The sequence below is a fragment of the Lolium rigidum genome, chromosome 5, assembly GCF_022539505.1.
Source record: "Lolium rigidum isolate FL_2022 chromosome 5, APGP_CSIRO_Lrig_0.1, whole genome shotgun sequence".
In the NCBI taxonomy this organism is placed as follows: domain Eukaryota; kingdom Viridiplantae; phylum Streptophyta; class Magnoliopsida; order Poales; family Poaceae; genus Lolium; species Lolium rigidum.
In genome coordinates, this window is record NC_061512.1 from 144,837,005 (window position 1) to 144,848,720 (window position 11,716).

At 44.4% G+C, this 11,716-nt stretch overlaps 1 long non-coding RNA gene across 1 annotated transcript; it reads right to left on the reverse strand.

Annotated features, from left to right (window-relative positions):
• Positions 1 to 2,247: 2,247 nt before the first annotated feature.
• Positions 2,248 to 5,419, reverse strand: LOC124655436. Its single transcript, XR_006988683.1, has 5 exons — positions 5,022 to 5,419; positions 4,699 to 4,847; positions 4,365 to 4,414; positions 4,196 to 4,257; positions 2,248 to 2,561 (listed from the first exon to the last, which is right to left on the reverse strand). It is a non-coding gene; the product is annotated as an uncharacterized LOC124655436 (long non-coding RNA).
• Between the last annotated feature and the right edge of the window lie 6,297 nt (positions 5,420 to 11,716).

Below are 11,716 nucleotides of genomic sequence, written 5' to 3' on the forward strand. Positions count from 1 at the left end.
CATCATCTCCACCGCTGCACCTCGTCACTGATGTAACATCTAGGGTTGAATCTTGAGTTTGGTAGGGGAAACTCTCCCGGTATTGATTACTCCTTGTTATTGATGCTATTGTGTGAAACTATTAAACCAAGGTTTATGTTCAGATTGTTATTCATCATCATATCACCTCTGATCATGTTCTGTATGATGTCTCGTGAGTAGTTCGTTTAGTTCTTGAGGACATGGGTGAAGTCTAAATGTTAGTAGTGAATTATGTTGAGTAATATTCAATGGTTTGATATTTAAGTTGTGGTGTTATTCTTCTAGTGGTGTCATGTGAACGTCGACTACATGATACTTCACCTTTATGCGCCTAGGGGATTACATCTTGTATTCGTTTGCTAATTGTGGGGTTGCCGGAGTGACAGAAACCTGAACCCCCGTTGGTATATCGATGCAGGACGGATAGCAGGATCTCAGAGTTTAAGGCTGTGGTTAGATTTATCTTAATTACTTTCTTGTATTTGCGGATGCTTGCAAGGGGTATAATCACAAGTATGTATTAGTCCTAGGAAGGGCGGTGCATTAGCATAGGTTCACCCACACAACACTTATCAAAACAATGAAGATTAATCAGCTATATGAAGCGAAAGCACTAGACTAAATTCACGTGTGTCGTCGAGAACGTTTGGTCATTATAAGTAAACAAACCGGCTTGTCCTTTGTGCTAAAAAGGATTGGGCCACTCGCTGCAATTATTACTCTCGCATTTTACTTACTTGTACTTTATTCATCTGCTATATCAAAACCCCCCGAATACTTGTCTGTGAGCATTTACAGTGAATCCTTCATCGAAACTGCTTGTCAACACCTTCTGCTCCTCGTTGGGTTCAACACTCTTATTTATCGAAAGTACTACGATACACCCCCTATACTTGTGGGTCATCACATCCCACACCACAATTAGTTTAGGTGTTCAAATTTCAACGTATTTGATTTAAACTTGTTATTTTAATGAAACTTGAATAAAATCGGATGTTTCCGAAGCTTACGCTAGGCGTCGTTGGTAACACAGGGCTGGGATGCTCTAAGTGTGAGCCGGTTCCCTTTGGTGTTCTGCCTACAGTGGACACAACGCATGGGAAGGTGCGATACCTCATTAAAAATGGGTTTATCTGTGTGGGATCGACTAGTCAGTTTAGCTATTTACGATGATAAAATGAGTATCTAGACTGAGTTGCAACTGGTTAGATGTGGATCTGGTGGAGACTGCAAAAGTTTCGTCGATGTGGTATTTTGCGCAACGAAATAAGCTGAACCTGGTGGAAGCTGCAATTTCCACAGATCTATCAAAGACGCATACGCTGTCACTTGATTTGTGTCGCTACGTTGCGCTGGCAAATCACATGCCCCTGTCCTGAAGTCAGGAGGTACAAGAGATCGGAACGGATCGAAACGGTCGCCGTGATCCTGATCCGTCCATGCATGACAGGCATGTACATGTCGCATATACCGGTTCAGTTGGTCGTACAAGCCGTAAGTGGATCCGTATACAGGTAGCGACAAGGCACTACGCTGGAATGATAGATAGCACATGCGTACGTGGTCTTGGTGGATGCATCCACCGATGGCGCCTGCGGCCACCAGACACCAGTTTAATCGGCAGAGCGCTAAATGTTGCTGCACATGCGCTAAATGTCGGCAGGACATGGCGACCGGGATGCCGTACATACGTACGGCCGTGGATTACCACTGAATTATCTGTGAACTGCTGAAGCTGCATTTTAGCACGAAAAATGCTTTGAGCAATTCTAAAATGGACCTAATACGGAGTAGTTTCTTTATAAAAGAAATGAAGGTCACTTCTTTCGGCTCAACTTAAAATGGATAGAAATGTCTCTTTCCTGAAACTACTCAATCTAAAAAAATCTAGAAAATGGCCACTTTCGGGCCTGGGGCACCGTGCTAGTTAACACGCTGCATTGGCATTAGGCGTTATGGTAGACTAGTGGTTGGGGTGCCCCTTGGGGCACCTCCTCGCCGTGCAGTGGCAGCCTAATCGTGTCCCAATATGAAGCCAATGCATTTAAATTTTCCAACTTTCTAAATTTTACCAATCAACACATTATAGGGTTCATGAGGCTATTCCTTTGTAGATAAAGAGACCGTGCAAAGAGGCTGCGGTGTCGCATGGGGCGCCTCCTCACCAGTCATGTGCTCCCCGAATTCACCACAATAGAATCAGTTTATTACACTATAATATCGGAAATGGAATTTTACAGCAGTGGCTGCATATTCAGCCAAAGCTGAAAATCCAATTCTATAATTCAATTCCGCAAAACACAATCGCAGGATGATGTTAGAGAACCAAAGGTAAATATATGGTCGATGATACAACACGTGCCTGGCCTCAAAATTTGAATTTGCACTATTGTAGTGAGATGAGATTTAGACCACCACTTTCTGTGACATGTAAGCGGGTGCTCCGGCTGTCAGTTTATTCCCACTAATTAAATCTATGTACGGTTAGATTCTTGGCAGCAAATGGAGTTTCTTCCTTCGATAGAATATTGGTTCATGATCTGAAAAATAGAACCCAAAAACTATATCAATGTTAGCTTTACTCGGAAGTACAAAAAATATGCTCATTGTATTGCACTGCCTACTAAAGTGGCAGCTTACATCAAATATTTATTCTTAGCTGTATTGGCTTTATCTACTCCGCCTCTCACTACAGAGGCCAGTCCAACGTTGACACAAATGGCTAGAGGAGCGGCAGTTATCTAGGATTAAACCGATGACTAAGCGGACAATATAATACCAATGGAGAAATTAAAGAGGATGATTTACACCATATTTTGCAGGCACGAAGGTAAAAAAAATCATATGTCTATGCATATAGATGCAGCAGACTGAAAATAGTAATAGGCCAATTATTGGAATGACAAAAGAAATTGTCTGATTGAAATGATTTCACAGATGGAACGATGATCTTCTATGAGCACTGATTCTTCAGTTTAAATTCAGATCTCACATAATAATAGAAATTATAGTCCATTAGGAAACCTATTTCTATCCTTCTATAAGCACTGACCCTTCTCTAAGCAATTATTGTAAAAAAATCTCTTGAGTAAAAGGATGTGCACATAGGAAAATCAAAGCAAGTAACTCAAAACTGGAATAATTGTTCTTATCAGTAACCCATTCTTTAAAATTTTCCATTATCTTCTTGCAACAAAGGTATCATAATCCAGAATTTCTCAATAGCAGTAAAATGCAATTATCAGTTATTAATGGCAAAGAAAAAGGTTGACATCAACGTCTATTATTACCAAAAACATGTGTATCATGTTAATATCCGCAGTGCCTGAAAGGCATTGATCTACAATGTGTTGTGGCGACTCGGAGAAAGCAAGTTTGTATCATATAAAGAGAAATGAAGAACCATAAACTGGTATGTAGATTTCCTTTTGCATATTTAAATGAACATTTTAGAGTAGCCATTCAGTTCAATTGAGCCTAGTTAAAGCCTGGCAATCTGCTTTATTATGTGAACTTATAGGCAGTTGTTTCAATGTATTACGTTGGAGCGCTGTTCTAGTGATTCTTAACTATTGTTCTATGTTCACAAATATTATTTGGCATGACACGGAGGTGGCTACATATATTCGTTCAAGTTTGAACTCCAAGCAACTGCAACTCTCTGCAGAACCTTCTCTCTTATAGGTTGAACGACAAACTGAAATCCGGTTACGTATACATGCATTATTTTATAAACATGTGAGACCAAAGTAAAATAGTTATGGCATATAAAAACAGTATCATCAAAAAGGATGGAACATACTGATTCATGGAAAAAAAAAAGCTAACTACTATTCTAAGGTTTCATGGAACAAAAAGGCTCAAAAAGAATGTTATGCGGAACAGAAAGATAACATCCAAAATGATACTACCATGAGCACTAAATTCAGCGGAATGATATGATAATTCACAGGCAACACTAATTTCACTGTGTCAATAAGGGTAATTGTCACGTGAGGAAAACATCAGTGGAGATGTCACTGGGTAGATAAGAAACGGATAAAAAGGGCACGATCTGCATAACAAATGTAGGTGGCGCCACAATTTAGACCAGGACACTAACATCTCAGATAATCGGTGTGATGTATATGCACTAATTTCACAAATAAAGAAACATAGTTTAAGAATAATTGACCTCCAAAAGCTCAGTTGTGAACTTGTGATTCAACTGTTTGCTGATAATGTGTACCTGTTAATCTGCATTGAAAATACACAACTTACCCAATGCTAGAATAAATAAACACTAATTCAGTAATAGCCACTTTATGGGAAATATTGTTGAAACAATACGTGTCAAGTCATACCAAGTGAAGACATGCTTGAATCTTCTGTCGGACTACAGCACATGGAGCACCTGAAGCATTAAGGACTAACGATTAAGAATGAGAGCTCATTGATGCAGATTGTGGATGTTGTCAAGCCACAACCTAGCTATGTGCCGATACACCACCAGAAACAACAGTGGCTCTTTTGCAATGGTGGGTGTCACAAAACTGAAGTAGTATATCGGTATCAAGTGAGATATGGAAGGTAGGGAATATAACAAGACAGTTCCAGGGCTGTGTATTGCCCGATGGAAATCAAACTGTATTTGGATAGCAACACGGAACTGCATATGTGAGAGCCATGTGAACTGACCTGCTTCTACAAATTTTTGGCCACTGAATCAATGTTTATAGGTGCACTCAGACTTGGAGTGATCTTCTTTCTAGGCCAACTCAATCAATGTCAGAGAACTTGTAAGACGAAACACTAAGTTGATGGTCATTTAATTGTAGGATTAGCACCTGAAAACTCAAGAAATAGAAGATTACGTTATTCTGAACAAAATGTTGGATTCGCCAAAATAAATCAGAGAGTCCAGGTAAGTCCAAACAAATGCTTTAATTATTGAGACAAAATTTCTATAGAGATAAATATGCATGTTTGAAGCAGTACAAGTGCTTGTGTTGTTAATTCACCTAGATGCAGAATAGCAGACCACTCCTTTCTCAAAATACATGTCAGTTCAACATGGCTTGCTGGTTTATGCCAAAGTAGCCTGAAATCCTCCATGGTTCGCTGCTCCTGCAGAAGAACTGGGGCTTAGTGGAAAACAAAAGAAAAAAGGTAGATAGGGAGATTTGGTGAAAGAGACATGGTTGGCCGGCTACTTGTAGTTGAGCTCTGTATGCATCGTCGTCAAGCATCGTGATGGTGGGTCGACCTCCGTGGACAACGTTGGTTCCGGCATATCTGGACGGATGAGATGCTGGACAACGGGCGACCTCGGCAGGCTTCAATCTGCGCTGCAAGATTACCGGGACGGGAAACATACCGGCACTACAACGCGCTGAGGTCATGGCATCGTTGTGACCCTTGATCCAGCGCCGCCAAATCGCGGAGGGGGGCGCGGGTAATGGGCGAGCAGAGGCGACCTCACATGGCCGCAGAAACAAGAATATCGCCGCCGTCTCGACGCTCGCCCGCCTCGTCGCCATGGCCCCACGTGCGACCTCCTCGCCTCGCCCGTCAGTACGCTGTCCACAGAGGTGAGTGGTCGTGCGGGGATGACAACGTAGAAGACACCGTGGTGGTGGAGAAGGCGACGGAAAGGAGGCGGCGCCGCGGTTGCGCGGAGGTCCGGACTCGGAGAGCTGACCAGAACGGACGAGAGGGAGAAGAACGGGAGGGGAGAGGAAGAATGAGGCGTGTCCTCGGAGGTCGCGCGTACATGACAGAGAGCAGGGGGGGGGCGTGGGGCTCGATGCCAACTCTTTGTCGCTTCTGTTTCTTTGCAACGAAGGAATTCTGGTCAGCACACTTTACCAAATAACACACACCCCTGACAATTATACCTGGGCGCGGTGAAGAAAGGGCCCAATAGCAGCGACACAAAATGAATAAGGAAAAGGTGGGAGTGGGACAACCGAATGGATGACAAGCAAATCTCACCCGGCGCGGCGGTTTCTTTTCTCTCACCATCCTTACTAGTATAACACGTGGCCCAATTGAGGCAACGAAACCATGTCTGATGCCTCCCGCATGAGTCGCGCACGGCGATGGGTCCTTTTGCATACGAGATAGGGCCTTTTTCCATGGCAGATGGGTCTTTCATGCGTGAGGGGGAGACGCACTTACTTGTTCCCAATAGGGCCATGCTTTTCCTAATGATAGCTGTGGCACCATACAACACGACGTCCTAGCATTAGAGCGTTCTAAGACGAAAAACCTTGGTTCAAACCTGGCCTTCACACTGCCTAGCTAGTTCTAGCAATGTTGGCGGACACAAGTTCTTCTTTTAGGCCATTTCCGGGTGTCCCTCTAATGCGACATGTGTTGGTCGTCGGTAGTTTAGTTGGATGAAGTGATAGATTGTAGGAGTAGCACTCGTCATGCTGACCTGTTGTGATATTCGAAGAATTCATTCACCAGGTGTTCTTTTGTTTTTCTTTTGAATGCAGTTGGATCTAAGTGTGGTTTATATTGTGTATTGCGGAAGGTAGATCAGAAGATGATCCATTGTCAAATGAGGTATTATGCAGAATGCCTTTTTTTCTAAGAGTTCTGCAGTAACACATTTGAAGAAAAAAACGTTTTGGATAATTCTTGGTTGAATGATTTATTTGTAATCCTAGTCGTCTCAATTTACACTTTACTGAACTTCAAAGTACAATATTTACAGATGAAGAACTTCTTTAGTGAAATGTCCACCCAACGTTTTAGACTCACGATGGATATTGCTATAACAGAATGGGTACACTTGATGACCAACCTTACCGTTGATGATTTTATTTAAATGACTCGTCACCATCCACTCTGAGCATGAAAAGCTTCTTCCACCTTTGTCCAACCAACACAGTGGCGGCTTCCGCACGAGAAGCAAGTCGGAGCCGTGCTCTCCCCGCCAAAAAAGAAAGATAAAAGTCAAAAGCTAACTAAACCTTGTTGAAGTTCTCAGTTGAACTGCGATGTGCTAACCATACTTAGTTAGCATTTTTTTGTTGAGGTATGGTTGCCTTTTCCCTACAGATTAGTACGTTCTAGCTAGCTCCTATTAAAATAAAAAATGGAAGTATTACACTTACACATATGACAGACAGAAGGAAATAGATATTACTCATTTCACCCAAAAAATGACCAAACCAAGAAACATATACAACTTATTGAATCAAAAGGATAATATCATAATTCACCACAAAATGACAAGCGCATCATAGTGACAAACTCCTTGCACCTAATAAGAAGCAAACATAATTCATTCCCATATTTTGGATTGTTATGGCCCCTACAGGAACCAACTAATTAATTAAATATATTACTTTGCTATGGCATTATGAAGCATATTAAGCATATTCCTAAATTACATAGCCTAACTTTCAAAAGTAACATTTGACACGTCTGCCACAAAATTTAAGCACCTAGTGAAGACGAGCATATGCATTTGTCCGTTAAATGATGCTCACCATAACAAAGCAAATCACAACTAACAGTGTGATTATGAATGTTAACAAAAGTTGGAACCAAAAGTAAACTCAGTGTTGTTCTTCAAGAACATTTAAATAAAAATTAGCCAATGCAAGTAATGATACGTGCATAGCTAGTCAGTGGAGCAAAACAAAACAGAAAGAGAAAATGGGTGATCAACCAATTACACAGACTAAAGGCTAGGTACTGCCTAGATTCCATCAACAGAGGGGGTGCTGCTCCCCTCCACCCAACCATCAACAATTATTGTTTTGGTTTATGGATTTGTTTTAATCTAGTATATTTACCCTAATACTATAATTATGTACATATACTGGTACAGCTTTTGAACCAACTTTTACACCCATCACCCAATAACCATACCTTAAAAGTTGTACTATTAGATTTGTGCACCGTAAACTTACCAACTTCTTGTCCTTAAAGAGGCTGTCAAACATGGATGTCCTCGTGCAGTCAGTGAAACAATTATCAGCACAAAATATGGTGCAATATTGGTTCCTACTCAGCATCCGAAATGTTACTATTTAGTGGACTACCAAAAGCTTTCATATTTTCTTTTGACCTGCGAAAACCTTTCTCTATTGCTCTGATTCACAGAAAAAAATATTTGAATATTGTGTCATGGGAAGGACTTGGTATGTCTTTCTAGCAACAACCGGGACAAGGGAAGTTCGATGTATCTGATAGTGGATGAGGTAGCTATTGCAACCGTTTTTTGGAGCTGGTTAGATTGAAGTATTCTCGCGTTTGTTTTAAAATGTTATCCCTGCATATATAAAATTGGAATATTGCCCTCATACGACACAATAAACGCAACGCTGGAGATAAGAACCACACGTTCGAAGAGTTCCTCCTTGTCTTAGAATTCGGACATTATCGACCACAATAGATGTATAACTTGGACTTCAAGAGCAACAAACAGTCATCGAATGAGTTCTGGATGCGGCTATTCACTAAATATAAATAAAAAAAGGTTGCCCTCGTGCGAAAAATAAATCCAAAGATACAATAGAATCTCAAAGAATAAAATAACCTAAGATATGCTGCCTACTTCATCCAATTTTCATTTCCCACCCTTCACATCACGTCCTCCAGGGCGACCGGGGGAGCAAACCCTAGCCAGAGAGCGGCGGCATGTGATCGTCCTCCTGGGGATCATTGCCCCAGTGGCATGACATCGGTCCGGCGGCATCGTGCGGGACGGCTGATTTGGCAAGAAGCGGCTGGCGGTGCAAGGATCCTAGATCAGCGGCGTCTCCTCTGCCTGGGACCGTTGGCTAAGTGGAAGCTCCTTGCGGTGGCATTTGGGGGTGCTTGATCACGGGATTCCAAATTCATTTTCTCCATAGGAGGCACGTGGTGGCCGAACCTTTCTATGGCTTCGGCGGTGCTAAATGCGGGAGAACCGCAGCCCTCCGGGCGTGTGGATCGGAAACCAGAGCAGTGGTGCCGGTTGATGGTGGCGTCACCCACTTCACCGTTGGTTTTATGTTCTAGCTAGCTGCAGATTCCGGAAGGCCCAGCTGCCGCTGCAGTTCTCGTCTTCTCGCCCAGGCTGCTCCGGGAAACCCCAGATCTAGGTCTCCCAGGTGGGACGATGGTGATGATCCAGGTCATTCTTTTTCTTAGGAGCATCGTTTTTTTAGCAGATGCTGGTTGGAGGATCTTTGAGGTGGGACTGCATGGTTTGACCATGTGACTTAGTGGCGGACGCATGCCAAGGTGCGCACAGGGGAGAGGTGTCATCTGGTACCAGGGTGGCATCGATGGCTCAAGATTATTTAGGGCCCTCCGAGTGGGGAAATGGGTGTTTACTATGATCCAACGATTCTAGCAAATTAAAAAAAATACAAGAATACTAGTACGATCAACTTGTTGGATTTTAAATTTTATGGCTTTTAAACTATTGTATTCATACCAATCCATATCTCAAAAGCATGTCGTTGGGTATTTGTGTGGCTTTCAGTTGTTTTTGAAACAATTGGATTTCGATATTCATGATGTCATAGGATTAAGAAGAGATTCCTAGTTCGCCGGTACTCCCAGTCGATAAACATCGTCGTCGCGGTGTACGCGCGTAACTGGGAAAGGCCACGTCTACTCCAGCGCACCCCTGCCCGCAGTCCAGTCCACCCTGCCCCGAGCGGACCCACCGCGATGGCCCCTGCTGGACCTGCGCTGTCGGGCTCCGATTCCGGTGAATCCCTGCTCAATTTCGTCTCCATCTCATCAATTCGGTGCTTCTCTCTGCTCGATTCGGTGCCTACCAGCTCGACTTCGTCTCCCTATCGGCCGACTTCACGCTCCCTACTCGAGTCCGACGCCTCCCTACTCGATTTAGCCGCCAGGCTCCAAGACCATGACCACTGTTGGGGCTTGGGGGAAGGGGTGGAATGACCCGCGCCGCCGAGGCTTGGAGGAAGGGTTGTGGACTGGTGGCCGCCTAACGCCTGCCTCACCGGAGTACGGTGTTGGTCGGGTGGTGGCTAGGCTGCGAGACCATGCATTGTTTCTTAGGACGACATCCAAGTAACGAAGCATTTTGAGAAACAGCGGCTACATTACATTGTTTATTATTTATTAAGGATTGTATCTTAATTTCATAATTTTATTTACCATGTGTCGACATGAAAGGGTTGTGTTTAATAGCACCACTCTCTTCCATCATTAACTATAGAAAGAAATCCAAAACAAACCTTGAACTTGTAGGTGAAAGTTAAATCAAACCCTCAACTCTCATTCCCTGAAATCGGCACTCTCAACTTACCAATCTCGGTCTATTATAAATCTTGGAACTGTTTTTCCCGGCTCAAAAGAAAAACCCGAAATAGGAAAATCACAACTCTCACTGAAACTACATGGCCCCACTTGTCATATGTTTCTTCCACCTCTAGTCACTCCGTGTTGATTTATCTCTGACGTACCAAAACAGATGTGCACGAAAATATTTTGATTCAGCAGGGACGGCGGGTGCACGGCCAGGAGGAGCCCCTTATATATCCCTGGGACGTAGTCGTCGATGGCCGTCGATTAATCCTCCGACGAGCGCATTTCATAGGTCACAGTGTCATTGTCATCCTGACATGCCCCGTCTTCCTCCGACGACCACCCCCAAATCTAGCAAAGCCCCGCCGCCCAAACTCCCCCTCTCCTACGGCGATCTCCGGAGCATGGTCGATGCGGAGTCTGCGCGCGGTCACGCTGACTCGTAGGCATCAGTGGAGAGCCGAGGCGTCGCAGTGTGGCATGGGCTAGAATTAGCTTTGGACTTGCGATGAGGACTATCGAGGGGCTAGGGGCGCGGGAGCCTGCTGCCATGGGGGAATCAATCTGGCAATGAACATAAGAGAAAGAAATTGTGGGAGAAGATCAAAGCTCAAATTATCAGTGAGAGTAGTCTGTTATCCCGGCCAGGATCATATTATTTTCGGTGTGCCAAATAGCTCTAGGGTTGAAAATAGACCGAAATCGATAAGTTGAGATTGCCGATTTCAGGGATTGAGAGTTGGAGGTTCGATTTAGCTTTAGCCTACAAGTTCAAAGTTTATTTTCGACTTTTTGCTTAACTATATGCCCCATAAGTGTTTTGCATGATAGCGCGGTCAGAGAACGTGCATTGTGAAATTCAAACATGCAGTAAATAAGCGCTATTTGGTAATCAAGGCAGGTTTTCAAGCAATATTACAGTAGCTAGCAATGATTTATTTCTTGCTATGTACATATATAGTTTCCATAGGATTTCCAATTCGAGCAGATTGGGTACGTACGATAGCCCCTGGCGGCTCCTGACCTAGCCGCCGCCTCCTCCTCTCCCGTCCCCTCCCGGGCGGCGGCAGAGGATCCGACCGCCCCGCCCCGAGCAGCCACCCCCGGACCGCCGCACCTCAGCCGCTGCTGCTGCCAGCCTCGGCCCCGGCCCTGGTCTTGGCCCCGGCTTCGGCCTCGGCCCCGGCAGCGGTGGCGGGTGCCCCTTCCACCGAACGACGAGGGGGAGGAGAGGGTTTCCGCGGGGGCGTTCCATGGAAGGTGATGAAGCGCCGGTGGAGGAAGTCGGGCGGCACGGCTACTTGGCCAGGGCTTGATGCTCTCCGTCCGTAGCGGTGGCGTCCTCCGCCCCAGGTGACGATTCGGTGGTGGTACGCATGATCCGCGCCGTCGTCCTCTTCCCTTGTGATCCGGCAGGAGGGAC